Raw genomic sequence first — 16,391 nt, 5'->3', positions numbered from 1 at the left:
CTAAACCTAGACTATATAAATACATACAGAGTATTAGGGTCTTCTCTTGTCCTTTGATAGATTACTAATGCACCTCAATTGGACATGAGAAATGTTCCTCCGCTTACATAATAAGCAAGTGTACATTTAAAGATTTAAGGTAGCATATGTACAAAAGTTAAGGCAGGAATGGGAATCAGTTTATTTAAAGCCTATAACCTGTGGGCTCTGTTCTATGCAAAATCCCTTGAAATAGGGAAATAGTTGGATTCTAAAAGGTTTGAACCAAAGTCCCCCCAAAAACAGTGCATTTGTTTAAAGGGAACCTGACAGTTGATACACGCTACCCGATCCACGACAGCATGTAATCCTGAAATGCTATGAAAAACTATTTAATAGCCGCCAGGGACCAAGCCATGCTGTAGACTAGTCGGAGAGGCAGGTTCCTGGAGTATCAGATATCAGCCAATACAATCACCTGTCACTAGGGCAGCAAGCCGGAAGAAGCTGCCGCAGACCCGCCTCTCCGAATAGCCTCTGATGCAACTCAGTCCACGGCGGTAATAAAACTATGTTACTCTCAGAAACACCACAACGTTTCAAAGCTAAACATATATGGCTGGAATGTAGCAGCTATTGTCCAACACATGCTGCCCGGTTCCCTTAAAGGGAACCTGTCACCCCCCCAGGCGTTTGAAACTAAAAGAGTCACCTTGTGCAGCAGTAATGCTGCATTCTGACAAGGTGGCTCTTATCTCCTGCCTTGAGCAGGCTCAGTGAGCGCTGCCCATCCTCTGTCCTCATATGAAGTCTAGCTGACTGCGCCTGTGCGGCCGCCCTGCCTGTGGATCCCAGCCCCGCAGTGTCTTCTGATTTATTCACATTGCGGGGCTCGGATTCACAGGCAGGGCGGCCGCACAGGCGCAGTCAGCTAGACTGCATATGAGGATGGGCAGCGCTCACTGCGCCTGCCCAAGGCATGACAAAAGAGCGCAGGCGCCGGCTGATATCAAAACAGCGCTGAGGAGGCGGCGCCCGGCACCAAGAAGACTTGAGTGACGGCTGTGTGGCGTCTGCAGCAGGGGGGAAAGGGCTGCCTACAGGACTGAAGAAAGGTATTTAGGACTAATTACAAAACTGATTATTTCTGCAGTTACAGCACCAATAACTAAAAGAGCCACCTTGTCAGAATGCAGCATTACTGCTGCACAAGGTGGCTCTTTTAGTTTCAAACGCCTGGGGGGGGGGGTGACAGGTTCCCTTTAAAGAAATAGCACTAAAATCCTGTATAGCCAGCTGACGAAGTACGGCTACACAGAGAAAATGAAGTTTTAATCAAAGTGTAATCTCTGTGTGACGGCGTTGGTGCAGGTGAGTAATTACATCACCACTCCGTATACTGTGAGCAGAGCTGTAATCATGCCCCGGCACTTTAAGTGACAGCTCGCTCTGCACACACACTGTAGGAAGGCTGTCACTCAAAGTGCCAGGGCGTGATTAAAGCTCTGCGCACAGTATACCGAGAGGTGATGTAATCAAAGTATAGGCTCAAACTTGTTAACGCTAGTCTGATTCTGTGAGGAAAAAAAAGGACAGTATTTGGATGCCATCTGGTTGTCCATTTTTCATGGACTGTTTAAGACAAGCTTAAGAAACATTCAATATTATTCCGATCATTTTTGCATCAGACAAAAACAGATGAAACTGATAAAAACTGAAACGGTTCAAGTTCTGATGATTTTCTGATAAAAAATACTGATGAAACTTGTGAATTAATTTCTCCTGCTGTTGTGCAAATGTAACAGATAATGGTAGAAATGACTGGCAATTAGCAATACAACCCCTGTAAAGGAGTGGTTCTGCAGGGAGTGACCACAGAACATTTCTCTGTTCTCATCCTTTTTGGCTGTTTTGATAACATTTGCGTTTTGTTATTGCTCTCACCCTGAGGCTGGAGTCACACACAATGTATAAAAAAAAATCTGTCCTATTTTGTCTGCCGAGAATCGCACAAATGTTTTCCCTATGGTGATCCGTATGTCATCCGTGTGCAATGCCAGCATTAGCAAATAATGGCTGAGCCAATTTCCTGTCACCTGCCCAATGCCTGAGAATTTCTCGCAAGTCACACGCATGGTCCGTGTGCTCTGCGATTCTTTCTCGCACCCATAGACTTGCATTGGCGATTCTCAGCTGAGATACGCGGACAATCGTAGCATGCTGCGATTTCACTCGCAAGTATAATATGGACGAGAGAAAAACGGATGATGGGAGCTGCCCCATAGATTTACATTGGTCTGAGTGCTATGCGATTTTTCTATCGCTTAGCAGTCGTCCGTATTACGCTGTAATGTGACCCCGGCCTTAGAGGTATAGTAGCATAAGACTATGTCTACAATCTACAGAAGTTGTTCAGGTAGTGCAGCTAATCCAGGATGGCTCACCAATGGCAGCTGTGGCAAGAAGAGTAGCGGTGTCTGCAAATACAGTGTCCAAAACATGGAGCAGATACCAGGAGACAGGCCAGTATACCAGGAAACATGGAGAGGGCTGTAGGAGGACAACAACCCAGCAGTAGGACCGCTACCTCCTCCTTTGTGCAAGGAGGAACAGGATGAGTAGTGCCAGAGTCCAGCAAAATGACTTCCAGCAGGCCACTAACATCCATGTGTCTGCTCAAATTGCCAGAAAGACTCCATGATGGTGGTATGAGGGCCTGACGTCCACAAGTGAGTGTTGTACTTACAGCCCAACACCATGCAAAGAGAATGGCATTTGCCAGAGAACACCAAGATTGTTAGATCCAACATTGGTGCCCTGTGCTGTTCACTGATGAGAGCAGGTTCACACTGAGCACATGACGGAGTCTGGAGATGCCGTGGATAATGTTCTGTTGCCTGCAACATCCTCCAGCATGACTGGTTTGGCAGTGGGTCAGTAATGGTGTAGGGAGGCATTTCTTTAGAGGGCCGTATAGCCCTTCATGTGCTGGCCAGAGGTACCCTGACTGCTATTATGTACCATTGTGAGACCATATGCAGGAGCACTAGGCCTTGGGTACCTTCTGATTCTAGGCCTCATAGGGCTCAAGTGTGTCAGCAGTTCCTGCATGATGAAGGCATTGATGCTATGGACTGGTCTGTCTGTTGCCCAGACCTGAATCCAATTGAGCACATCTGGGACATCATGTCTCATTCCATCCACAAACACCAAGTTGCACCACAGACTTTCCAGGAAATGATTGATGCTTTAATCCAGGTCTGAGAGGAGCTCCCTCAGGAGAACATCCACCGCCTCATCAGGATCATGCCCAGGCAATGTAAGGAGGTCATCCTGCATGTGGACGCCACACACACTACTGAGCATCAATTCCTTTTCTTGAGGCATTTCCACTGACGTTGGATCAACCTGTAATTTGACTTTCCACTTTGAATCTGAATATCATTCCAAATCCAGACCTCCATGGGATATTAAATTTGATTTACATTGATCATTGTTATCTTTTATTGTTCTCATCGCATTTCACTATGTAGTTAATAAAAGTTTGCAATTGGAATATTTCATTCAGTGATATCAGGATGTGGTATTTGTGTAAATTTTTTGAGCAGTGTATATCTCAAGTGCTGACAACCCTGCAGCACAGTCATTGGAAAAGCTGAGTAAGCTGCTGCCAGACTCTGGATAAATGGATTGTGTGAAAAAATCGTAGTTACTTACCGATAACGGTATTTCTCTGATCCCATGATGGCACCACGGAGAGAGGGGTCCGCCCCCAGGGACAGGAAACCTACAGGTGAAAAAGGGCGTACCTCTCTCCCACATCAGTTGGTTAACAGAGCCTTATACAGAACTTCAGCTGCAATTTGATATTTACACAAATTAAACTTAACAATTTTTTACTTAACAGAGGCACCGTGGCTAAAGGTAACTAACTATACATTATAGTGTGCACACCTGTGTGTGAAAAGGGAGGGAATATACGGGTGCCATCATGGGATCAGAGAAATACCGTTATCGGTAAGTAACTACGATTTTCTCTATCCCCATGATGGCACCACGGAGAGATTTACATAGATTGTAATTTTTTAGGGAGGGACCACTGCCTCTAGAACCCTTCGACCAAAGGTGAGATCAGAGGAGGTCAAGTCTAAGCGGTAGTGTCTGAAAAATGTAGACTGGGAAGACCAAGTGGCCGCTCTACATATCTGTTGTATTGACGCGCCCGCTCTTTCCGCCCAGGATGATGCCACTGCTCTGGTCGAGTGCGCCTTTATATTCTCCGGGATGGCCGTCCCGCTGGAAGAGTAGGATAGGGCGATGGCATCTCTTATCCACCTCGCTAGCGTAGCTTTTGACGCTTTCTGTCCCTTCCGTGGACCCTGGAAGCAGACAAACAGAGCCCTATCCTTCCTGCACTCTCTAGTGGCTGACAAGTATTGGAGTAGGCACCTCCTAACATCAAGGGTATGTAGTGTTTTTTCTCCCTCATTCTTGGGGTTGGGACAGAATGAGGGCAGGGAGACCTCTTGTGTCCTGTGAAATTGAGACGCGACTTTTGGGAGGTAAGCCGGGTCCGTTTTTAGAATGACTCTGTCCTCAAGAATTTGAGTGAAGGGAGGGCCCGCGGACAATGCTTGTATGTCACTAACGCGACGGGCTGAGGTTAGGGCCACTAAGAGTGTTGTTTTTAAAGATAGAATCTTTAGGGGTGCGTCTGCCAAGGGCTCAAAAGGAGATTTGGTTAGTGCATTTAGAACAAGGTTTAGATCCCATGGAGGGGCATTATGCAAAGGAACCGGTTTTAATCTACCCGAGGCTTTGATGAATCTCACGATCCATCGGTTTCTGGCTAGATCATAATTATATAGTGCTCCCAAGGCTGCTACCTGAACTTTTAGAGTACTCGTAGCTAGCCCTTTTTCCAAACCCTTTTGCAGGAATTCGAGAATCTTATCTATTGGGATTTCCCCCCCTGGGTCAACCCCTGATACAGACATGAATTTTTTCCACACTTTGCCGTATATTTTGGTGGTTACGGGTTTCCTACTCTGTAGTAATGTGGACACCAGGTTGGATGAAAACCCTTTGCTGCTTAATAGCTTCCTTTCAAAAGCCAGGCTGTCATATGTAGGCTTTTCACATTGGGGTGACACACTGGGCCCTGGGATAACAGATTTTGCGTGTCTGGTAGAACCCACGGACTGTCTAAGGACATCTTTCTCAGCCAAGAAAACCATATCCTGCGAGGCCAGAATGGAGCTATGATTATCACTGTTGCTCCCTCCTCCCGAATTTTCCTCAAGACTAGGGGAATGAGGGATATTGGAGGGAACGCGTAGGAGAGGCGATAGTTCCAGGGGACTGTGAGAGCGTCCAGAGCTACTGGCCCTCCCCGGGGGTCGATTGAGCAGAACTTCCTCACTTTCCGATTCTGAAAGTCCGCAAATAGGTCTATTTCTGGCTCTCCCCAACGTTTCACTATTTGGTTGAATACCGACTGTTTCAGCTCCCACTCCCCCTGTCTCAAGCGTGTTCTGCTGAGGAAGTCTGCGGTCTGGTTTTCTGAACCCTTTATGTAAAGGGCTGTTAGGGACTTCAGATTGTGTTCTGCAATGTAGAAGATAGACCGGGTTTCTTCCATCAGTGTTTGTGACCTGGTGCCCCCTTGGTGGTTTAGGTATGCTACCACTACCTGATTGTCCGAAAAGACTTTTACGTGGTGGGAGCGGATGATGTTTTGGAAGTGTATTAGGGCGAGTTTTACCGCTAGCAGTTCTTTCATATTTGATGAGGTTAGCTCCTGATTTTTGTTCCAGTTCCCTTGTGTCACCTGACCGTCTATATGAGCACCCCACCCCCAGGGGCTTGCATCGGTCGTTAGGATTTTCTCTGTTGGTAGTGACCAGGGGACCCCCTTGGTAAGATTTATCGGATCTGCCCACCACTGTAGGGAGTGTATCGTAGTTGGTGATATGCTTAACCGCCCGTCTAAATTTCCTCCCAGACACAGGCTTGAACTTAAAGTCTCCCATTGTAAGTCTCGGGAATGGCATTGTGCCCACTGCACTGCCGGGATACAGGATGTCATGGAGCCCAGCAGGGACATGGCTTTCCTGAGTGTGGTGACTGGGGATGATGACAACTGTACCGCTGCCTGTGTCATCTTTTGAATCTTCCCCTGAGGAAGATAACACGTTTGTGTGGTCGAGTCGAGGACTATCCCCAAGTACTCCTGTACCTGTGATGGGACTACTTTGGATTTGGTAAGGTTCAACAGCCAACCTAGGCTTGACAGAGAAGTCATAACCAAATCCAACTGCTGTTTGCAGTGATGGAATGATGTCCCTGCCACAAGGAGGTCGTCCAGGTATGGGACTATCAGGATATTCTGCTCTCGTATATGAGCCATCACTTCCGACATTAGTTTCGTGAATACCCGGGGTGCGATAGCTAACCCAAAAGGGAGGGCCCGAAACTGATAATGTTTCACCTCCCCCTGGATATTCACTGCCAGCCGGAGGTACTTTTGATGATCCTTGTGGATCGGTACATGATAGTATGCATCTCGTAGGTCTAGAACAGTCATGAAACACCTGGGAAAGAGTATTTTTACGCAAGATTTTATTGTCTCCATTTTGAAGTGTGGGATCTCGAGAAAACTGTTTAACTTTTTGAGATTTATTATTGTCCTGTATGATCCATCTGGCTTCTTTCGGAGGAAGAGGGGAGAGTAGAAGCCCATGCCTCTTTCCTGGTGAGGGACTTCCTGTAGGACTTCCTTCTGGACTAGGCCTAGAATCTCTTCCTGAAGAGCCGACTGTTCTTGAGACTGTCTCTGTGGTGTCACCATGAAGAGGTTGTTGGGGGGAATGCGGAACTTTAGCTTGAGCCCTTCTCGTACTATGCCTAGTATCCAGGGGCTGCTTGAAATTTTTTCCCAGGCTGGGAGGAACTCTGTTAGTCTCCCGCCAACCTGGGGGACACCTTCATTGAGTTTTCTTGTTGTCGGGAGTGGGTTTGTTGAATAGGAACCCTCTGGTTTTATTTCTTTTTTCCTCCCATGTTTCTTTGTTCCCTTTCGGAGGTTTTCTCCGCATAAATTTTTTATTCCGAAAGGAACGTCTGTATGATTGGTTGGGGAAACCAGGGAAAGACTTTTTCTTGTCCTCGGCTTTCTCGAGGATGTCATCTAGCGTTGTGCCGAACAAGAATTCCCCCTCACAGGGTATTGAACATAGTTTTGTCTTTGTCTGAAGGTCCCCTGGCCAACATTTTAGCCACAGGGCACGTCTTGCGGCGTTCGAAAAGGCGGCAGCCCTGGCTGCTAGTCTGGCTGAGTCTACAGATGCATCCGCCAAAAAGGCTGCTGCACCTTTCATTACGGACACTGATTTTTGAATCGTGTCTCTAGAGACTTTCCCTTTTAATTGGGAATCCAAGTGCTCAAGCCACACCATTAGCGCGCGAGCTGTGCAGGTGGCCGCGACCGCTGGTTTAAGTCCGCCTCCTGCCGCTTCCCAAGAGTTTTTTAGAAAAACCTCGGCTTTTTTGTCCATCGGATCTTTTAAGGTACCCATGTCCTCAAAAGGTAGGGCAAACTTTTTTGAGGCCTTTGCTATGGCCACATCTAATTTTGGTGCCTTACTCCAGGATGAGCAGGCTGGGTCATCAAACGGGTATTTTCTTTTGGGGGTGAGGAGAGCTTTTTTGTCTGGTTTTTTCCACTCTCTTTTAATTAGAGAGTGAATTTTCTCATTTACTGGAAATGCTCTTTTTCTTTTTTGTTCCAGACCGCTGAACATTATGTCCTGCGCTGTTTTTTTAGGTCTCTCCTCCACTAGACCCATTGTTGCTCTGACCGCTTTCACTAAAGCGTCTGTTTCCTCGATAGGGAAGCAACTGCGCCCCCCCTCAGAGGATACTGAAGAGGTGTCAGAATCTGACGAATTATTCGAGTCAGATAGTTCACTCTCTGACTCGTCCGCACTGGATACGGGGGACTCAGGTGTTTTCTTATGTTTTTTCTTTGTGGCTTTAATGCCTTTAATGGCACTTTCCACCTGGCTTTTTATTAGTGACTTTAATTCGGATGCAAATGATGGGGTTTCCTCCTGAATCGTCTTTTTTATACAGACGCTGCATAGTCTCTTCTCCCAGGAGGAAGGCAGCTCGTCTGAACATATGGCACATTCTCTGTGCTTAGTTTTGGCTGTACTTTTCCTCCCCTAGAACAGAAAGAGCCCTACATTAAAGTCAGCACTTTCACGTAGATCACTCACCCCCTGTGGATCAGAGATACCGTCTCAGGCCTGGTGACTGTATCCGCTGGAATCGTCGCCGGCCGTGTGGTTTTTGCAGACCCCCGACTGCGTTGAGACTCTGATCGTCCGCTGCTGCTGCGCTGTACAGAGGACGAGTTTCCTTTGCGCTGCTGCTGTGGGTGCAGACGCCGCTGCACTTGTGCCTGCTCAGGAGATCGCTGGACGGCTTCCTGCATAACCTGCTGCTCGCTTTCGCTCATGGTGGCCTCCGCACTGTAAGGTGCACTTGGAGTTTGAATTTGCCACCATTTTCCCTGTGCTGGCGTTGCTTTTATGCATTAGTGCCGGCGAAACCGGAAGTGACTGTTTGCGCATGCGCCCGCCCAACTTCCGGTTCTCTGCCAGCTTCACATGAGGGAATGAATGTACTGGGACGCCGGCGCGCGCGCAGTAGCGCTGCGTTTTCGCGATGATGGCGCCGGTGAGCGCACCAGCGCTCCATTACCGACGCCCACACCGATTTACCGGTAATTACGCCGGTGTCCTCTGGCCCGTCTTACTTGGCCTTTTATGGAAAGATAGCCGCCGCTACCTCCATATTATCATTAAGAGTCCTCCGGTGACCGCCGTCACCTGCTCCTTACCCCCCCTCTCTTTTTTTTTTTTTTTTTTTTCATGGAAGGCAGACTGGATCCTTTCACTGCCTTCCTCCACTCACCCATGAGGCCCGCCGACCCCTGTGGTGGTGCTTCAGGAAAGGGAGAAAAAGAGAGGAAAAAACCGCTTGATCCAGCCGTAACAGGGCGCCCCCTGTTAGAAAGTCGACTGCATCAGCCCCTGGAACTCCACGAAGAATCCTTCAGGTACGTGCTGTAGGTTCCCCGTCAGGGACAGGAAACCAACTGATGTGGGAGAGAGGTACGCCCTTTTTCACCTGTAGGTTTCCTGTCCCTGGGGGCGGACCCCTCTCTCCGTGGTGCCATCATGGGGATAGAGAAAATGTAAATAGTCACTCCTGATCTCCTGAAACATCACGTGTCAGGCAAGTCATCAGGCCCCCATACACAATACATGGTCCATTGACCTTGCAGAAATTAAAGGGTTGGGAGAACCTTTATGTAAATTGTAATGAGGGCCTTCGTATTACTCATGGGCTTAGACAGATAGACGACTGACTGTATACAAACTACTATATTTTAATTCTATAGCCAAAACATTCTGCAGTTTTTTACCATTCATAGGGGACATGTGCAAACAATATATTACAGAGTAACCACTCTAAAATTTAAACAAGAGGAGTGAGGACCCTGCTCACAAGCTAAAATCTATAAAGGAAAACGCGGAGACACAAGGTAAAAATTATTTGTTGTGTACGGTCCAGCTATCTTTAGAATAAATAAGGGTGTTCAAGTAGAGCCTCATGACCCCGTCACGAGCTGGTACCAATTTATGTACAGATACAATGTGACAATGAATGGAGTATGTGAGAACAGATGATAGAACGGACCAGAATCCGAGAAGAATTTAAGGAGAAAAAACAGGGGACAGTTAAATTAGTGAGGTGATGGACTTGTCTACAGAGAGATTCTTTCAAGACTTGTTAAATCTGTGAATACTGGGATTTAATCAAACTATCTAGAATAGTGCATTCCAGACAACCTGCAGGCACATGCAAAGTACTGCAGAAGGAAGTTGGGATTATGGTGGATGTTAGGCTTTGATCATTAGCAGAATGTGGAGGTTGTAGATCAAAATAATGAAGGGGAGACACAGCTGTGTGGACAGCTTTGTGGATGAGCGTGATAAGTTTTTGTTGCATCTATCGTGGAGAGAAGAGTTTAGTAAGAGGGAGATAGACTAGTAAAGAGTTGAAGTAGTACAGATACAAATAAATAAGAATGACAAGTAGAGATTTTGCAGTTATTTAAGAAACGGTTGGATTCCAGAGATGTTTTTGAGGTGGAGGTGTCATGAGCAAGTGAGTGGATATAGGTAGTGAATTATAACCCCAAGACAGAGGGTGTGTTGCTCGGGAAGTAATGGTAAAACCACTCACAGAAATGGAAAGGTCAGGTATAGGTTGGTCAGTAGAGAGCGGAAACAAGAAAATTAGCTTTGGAAAGCTCCAGTTTCAGATACACGGAGGACATGATTCTAGAGCTAGCAGAAAGGCAATTCCTGGTATGTTGTAGTAATGTGGGAGTGGTATCAGGACGATATGCGAATAATCGGGTATCAGTACAGAGATGGTTCTGGAAACCGTATCTATTGATGGTTTGTTCAGTGGAGGCGGTTTACAGAGAAAAAACGAGGAGACAAAGGAATTACCTTGAGAAAGCCAGACAGGAAGGTAAAGAGGAAGAAGGGTCAGGAAAAGGTATACTGAATGAGTGGTTAGAGAAGTAGGAAGAGAACCAAGAAGGCGGTGTCCTTCAGACAGATCGTGCAGAGTAAAGTGTGGAGCTGGTGGTGGTCCACAGTGTCAAATGCAGCAGGAGAATCCACAGAGAGTAGTGACCATCCCAGACAGCTTTAAGTAGATCGAGATTTTAGTGAGGGCAGTTTTTGTAGTGTGGAAAACGTTATAAAGGGTCAAGAGGAGAGATCTGAAAGATAGTGGATCAGATAGGAATAGATCAAGAGTTCAAAGAGTTTTAAGATAAACAGGAGTCTAGAAACTGATGCTTTAAATTAATAAGCATCGCAGAAGCTACAAAAATCCTAAAATCTATAGAAAACAGAATAATACCATATCCAATAAATGCCTAAAGAAGTATAACCGTGTAACTCTAATAGATTCATGTGTTGATGTTGCCACTGCCGGTTCTATACGGAGGATGAATATTTATTATGCTCTGGATCAGAATGAGTCAAGATCTGATTGGAGGCTGGACCGTCATGTCCTTAACATAACAAAAGAGCAAGAACATGATTTACCAGCAGGAAGAAAAGGTGTGGTGTTTGCTAGTCCAGCAACGTTTCTTAATGACCCAGTTTTTATTCTGGACTTTAAGTCATTTTTTACTTAGAAACCAGGGGGCTCCTCTATGCTTCTTTCAGCTACAAGTTCTGGGAAAAAGAAGAGATTGGAGGGGTCTTTGAGACAGTTTGACAGATGACTAATGAGTATCCATAAAACCACAAAGAAAAGCTGTGTGGAGCCCGTGCATCACAACTCCTCTCCCTGGGAAACTAATTGCTCCGAATTGTTAACAGTAACATTAATTTTCTTGCAATCATTCCCTCTCAATGCCCAAAATGAGCATGAAGCAGGTCTTTTGACCAGACATAAACGTTAAATGTCCCAATGTTGATCAAATTAACTTCAGCTATGCAACAATGGACTATATTTGTGAGAAAATAATGAGACGCACAAAGGGCTGCTTTATGCCCGGATTTCACAGTTCCAATGTAAAAATGTTCCTGTTGAACTAGACGAGGCAGCATTTCCAAAAGATAACAGGAGCCATGTCAAACCCTTGAAATGAAATCTCATTTCACGGACCTGGACTCTAAGGACAACGTCAGGGCGTTTTACTGACATCATCAGGAGGTCAGCCATAACCTATCAGCACAGTGCTAAGCCTGCGCGTCTCCAGGAGTTCTGGAACGGTAATGTGTACAAAGTCACCCTGGACAGTTTACCCAAGACACACTGAGAAAAAGTAAAGAGTCTTACCATTAATAATGATAACAGACGATCAGGGTGGCAAACAAGAAGACATTTTCAAACACCATAGAGAAGGTAAAAAAAAAAATGTTTTACTACTTAGATTATAGCCCCTTATAGGACACCAATGGGATTACATGGCGATAGAATTCTTGCCTGCTGTCACTATGATTACAGACCGCAGATAATAATGTAAAAAATATGTTACATCAGATCATTACTTATTTTGAAGTGTAATCAAGTCAACACTTTGTACTTAGCGATTCTCGCTCTCTATAGAATATGTATTACACACACACACAGCTTTATGGTAAGAAGAGGACACTGCGGTACTGCAAAGTGAAAACTAAACAAAATTGCCTCCTTTTGATTACGGCTTCTGTAAAACAAAGTGAGACTCCACCCAGGACCAGGGCAGAAAGGGAATTTGTAAAGCTAATCCCACTTCCTCCAGAACAGTCAATGTGGAACGCTAAATTTTTGTTGTTTTGATTTTACCCGCCGACTCCTCCGGAAAGGGGGATACAGGGGAGGTGCAGAAGCAAGGAGCTAAGGGGGCGAGAGACGAGAGGGCGAGAGACGAGGGGGCGAGAGACGAGGGGGCGAGAGACGAGGGGGCGAGAGACGAGGGGGCGAGAGACGAGGGGGCGAGAGACGAGGGGGCAAGAGACGGAAGGATAAAGATGGATCAAGAAAGATGGAAGAGGAGAAGAAGGGTCAGAGGAGGGGAAAAGAAATGAGGTCAGAGGAGGGGGAGAGGGGAAAAGGGTGAAGACGGGGAAGAATAGATGATTGAGTGTTGGAGAGAAGGTGGGTGAAGGGGAGGGTGCGCGGGTAGAGAGGGAGACAAAAAAAAAAGGATAAGTGGGAGATACAGGGGATCTGAACGTGAGGGGGATCCAAGTCTAGAAGGATACAGGCTCTCTCCTTTTTAGCTTCCCAAATTGATACATAGGAGTATTCTGTAGTCTCCCTGTCCATTAAATAATAATAATAAACCTTATTAATAGAGGGATGCAATACATTGATGGCAAATAACATTGAGATAAGTCAATGCACAACAATAAATACTAAATGTGATCCTGTTAGTCAAGATAACTGAACATTAAAACAAACTAATTTATAGACATCCCTAATAACAGAGGAGAGGGGGATAAGATGTGGAATGTATCCCTATGGATATATATATATATATATATATATATTTTATCATATAGTGAACATATTTGATTTTCATTCACTTCATAAAAGTTGTTAAAAATTCTATTGTCTCCGGCGGCTGGACCACCATAACCAGTAATGCAACTTTGACGAGTGATGGGACACAGCTTTTCCCTGAGAGGTGGCAGCAAATCTACCACAACTTTCCTGTACAAATTTGCTTCTTGACTTTCCGAGATTTTTTTTTTTTTTAAAACAAAGTGACAACACAGCTTTCCTGAAATGCACGTTGCTAAATTGAATAAATGGATAACTTTAGGACTTCTTCGTACAAGCGACTTGTTTTCCTTTTAGGGGCCAATGTATTTTAACGCATTGCACATTCCAACAAGTTAGAAGCTACTTAACTAGTAATCAGCTCTCTTACTTGGGAAAGATGCATCTCTCTAAACGTTTTCCCTGTTAAAAGCGGGTTTTGAATTGTCGGCTTTGTCTGCTCGGTAAGATGCACTATAGAGTCAAATGCTCTTTAGCCATTTAAAGTCTTAAGAGGGAAAGACTTATCGGCTTCTGTTTTCAGAGCCACTAAATCTGCATTATTAGGCCGCGCAGTTAAAGGGATATAAATGCCTGACTTTAAACCTCTCCCCTCTGTGTTTATCCGACACTGAATGGTTCCTGTTGCTCGGCTGGAAATGTCCCTCTATGCAGCTTTAAGAGGGGATTACAGGCAAGAAAAGAAGCACTTTCCCCATATATATGCTCTCACTTTCTCCTTTCCTACTGTCTGGAGGAGTGGTGCTAGACAATGGTGAAAGATGGTTCCCAAAACCTTGAATAGAGACACTGTTGGTGGTAGCATTCATTCAAAGTGAGCTTCAGTGTATTGTCCACCCCAATCAGCCGATCAGAATAGACTGTGCTGGTGGTTGCCAAAAGGTTAGCAGCGAGAATGAAAAGGGTTAGTCATTATTCACTGCTTTTACAGAACTGCTCTTTTGTACTGCTCAGCCCATCATTTCACTATGGAGGTCCGGATCTGCGGCTCGGTGCTCCCTTAAAATGGCCAGTTCATGTGAATGCAATTCCACAAGTGGCAGAACAGCCTAGAATCCAGCGCTCACCCACCCCCGTCATGGAAGGATGAGACGCTAAGGCACTTTCTTGGCAAATGTCACATTTTAATGATACCAGTTGCAACATCACTGACCCAAAGTGAACGCTAAAAACATACTGTCACTTTCCCGCCCTGTCTGCCAGGCCATCGTGGGAGGTCTGGGCACACAAAATTAGTTTAATGAAGCGGGAGGTGACAAGACATTGAAGACAGTATTCAGATGGACCTTGTGTTTCCCCGGATGAGTGATTTACAGTAACAAATATGACGGCCAAAGTGCTGTTAAAAAAATGGATAATGGCAGGGAATCACAATGCTCAAATGGCTTTATCTGCATTTATTAACCTTTTCAATTTATTATACAAGAGGGAATGTCAGAACACAATGAAATCGATTTACTTCTGCTTTGACGATTTTATAAACACATAATGAATTCACGTAAAACGCTACAATTGTTGCAAAGTTTTGAGAAGAATGCAACAAAGTCTTAAAAAGTTTTGATACATGCTAGAAGTTTCTAACTGGACTGTAATAGACTTGTTGAAAATCTAGAGAGGATACATTGTAATGTTTCAAACAAAATAAAAAGTTAAAAACTGTTGTCCATTGATGACGCAATGGGAGTCAACATTCACAAATGTTATGTGGGTGTTTTCGTACATGAACGCAATAAATGTAACGAAACTCATACTAAAAGGGAGAAGAAATTCTTAAATTCTTCAGGTTTCTCGGTCCCTCCTCAATGAGTGACGTCACATTCAAGCACCATCTTTTAAACAGGAAGCACAGACACATACACACACACAAAAAAAGTGAATGTGTCCTACAGGCAACCTTTGTTTTAAACAAATAGTATGAAAAGGTCCCAGTGTCACAGAGGCATGCATGATGTGAATGGGATAAGGAGCCATTGTCTCTGCCCCTATGTATAACATAGTACAGATAATGACAAAGAAATGGCCGAGTGAGAAAAGACGTTTGTTTCTCTCATTGTCCTCCACAATGAGGCGCGGATAGTTTAATTTATCGCATACTCGCCTGAATCATCAGTATTCCACCATATTGTCCAGGAATGGGAAGAACTTTAAGGATCTCTTTACAATGGATTAGTAGCCAGTTGAACGAGCACAATTAGGAAGCCACACACTGACCCCTGTCCTCGCAGAGGATCCAGCGATCTCCTGATCATTCGGAACCTTTATGGACCTTGGGTAGATTTGTAATAGATTTCATAACATCAGGTGCTTTACTAGAGAAAGCGACCAGAAGCTCTCACATCTCTAGAGATTATAAAGCAGGGGAATCACAACTCTGCTATACTAAAGGAAAAACTGGAAAAAATAAAATAAAATTGTGCGAAAGTTTTTACAATTAATTTCAGATTGACCTCAAAAAAGGAAAAAAAGTAAACCATAGGTTGTCACCAAGTAAAATCCAGATATAAAGCATACGGCAACAATAATGTAAACTTTAGTTTATGGCCCCATGTAACATACGTGCAGCGGATTTCAAAATGCAGAATTCCATGTGGAAAATTAGCTGCATATTACAATAGCAACAAAGTGGATAACATTTTACGTAATCTCATCCATACGGTATAGAAAAAAAACAAACAAACTGCAATTGACCTGATACTTTGAAGAGCAGGAAATTACTGTCAGAAGTTTGTTTCAAATATATAACAAGATGTTAAAAAAATAGTATGTCGGCTCTAAAAGTATTAGTTTAATATTACATTTGACTTTTAGATTTTATTTTTGGTAGTTATTTCATATTTTACAAACTCAATAAAATATAATTACATGTAAAAAAAAAAAAAAAAAGATTCCTGTATGCCCAAATGACACAACCCTCTGTGTGTCTATCCAGATACTATAGGGCTGCTTGGACATGCAGCGATAGGAAGCTTTACATTACAATCTCAAACTAGGCATGTCTGCCATTTAAGAGTCCAGGACTCCTAAGCTGCTGTATTGGCTGTCAAATTAAAGGTAACCAAAATTCATGAAAAGAGCTATGAAAAACTTTTTCAATTTAAATTCTAACAACTAGAACCAAAAGAATTTCAAGAGTTTAACTTAACTGATTTTTTTTTTTTTTTGGTGGGTGGTGGTGATGGGGTGGGATGCCTGAAGCAGATCATGTGCTCATTTTGTAGGCAGGCCATTATCTGCACCATAAGATCCAAATGATTTCGGACAGT

The 16,391-nt window shown here is 44.5% G+C and overlaps 1 protein-coding gene across 2 annotated transcripts in view; it reads right to left on the bottom strand.

Annotated features, from left to right (window-relative positions):
• INPP5A (inositol polyphosphate-5-phosphatase A) overlaps positions 1-16,391 on the bottom strand; it is a 473,991-nt gene that overhangs the window by 187,640 nt on the left and 269,960 nt on the right. The window lies entirely within an intron of this gene.

The sequence above is a fragment of the Ranitomeya variabilis genome, chromosome 4, assembly GCF_051348905.1.
Source record: "Ranitomeya variabilis isolate aRanVar5 chromosome 4, aRanVar5.hap1, whole genome shotgun sequence".
In the NCBI taxonomy this organism is placed as follows: Eukaryota; Metazoa; Chordata; class Amphibia; order Anura; family Dendrobatidae; genus Ranitomeya; species Ranitomeya variabilis.
The sequence above is the reverse complement of the archived record's forward strand: the minus strand, read 5'-3'. Positions and strand labels throughout refer to the sequence as shown.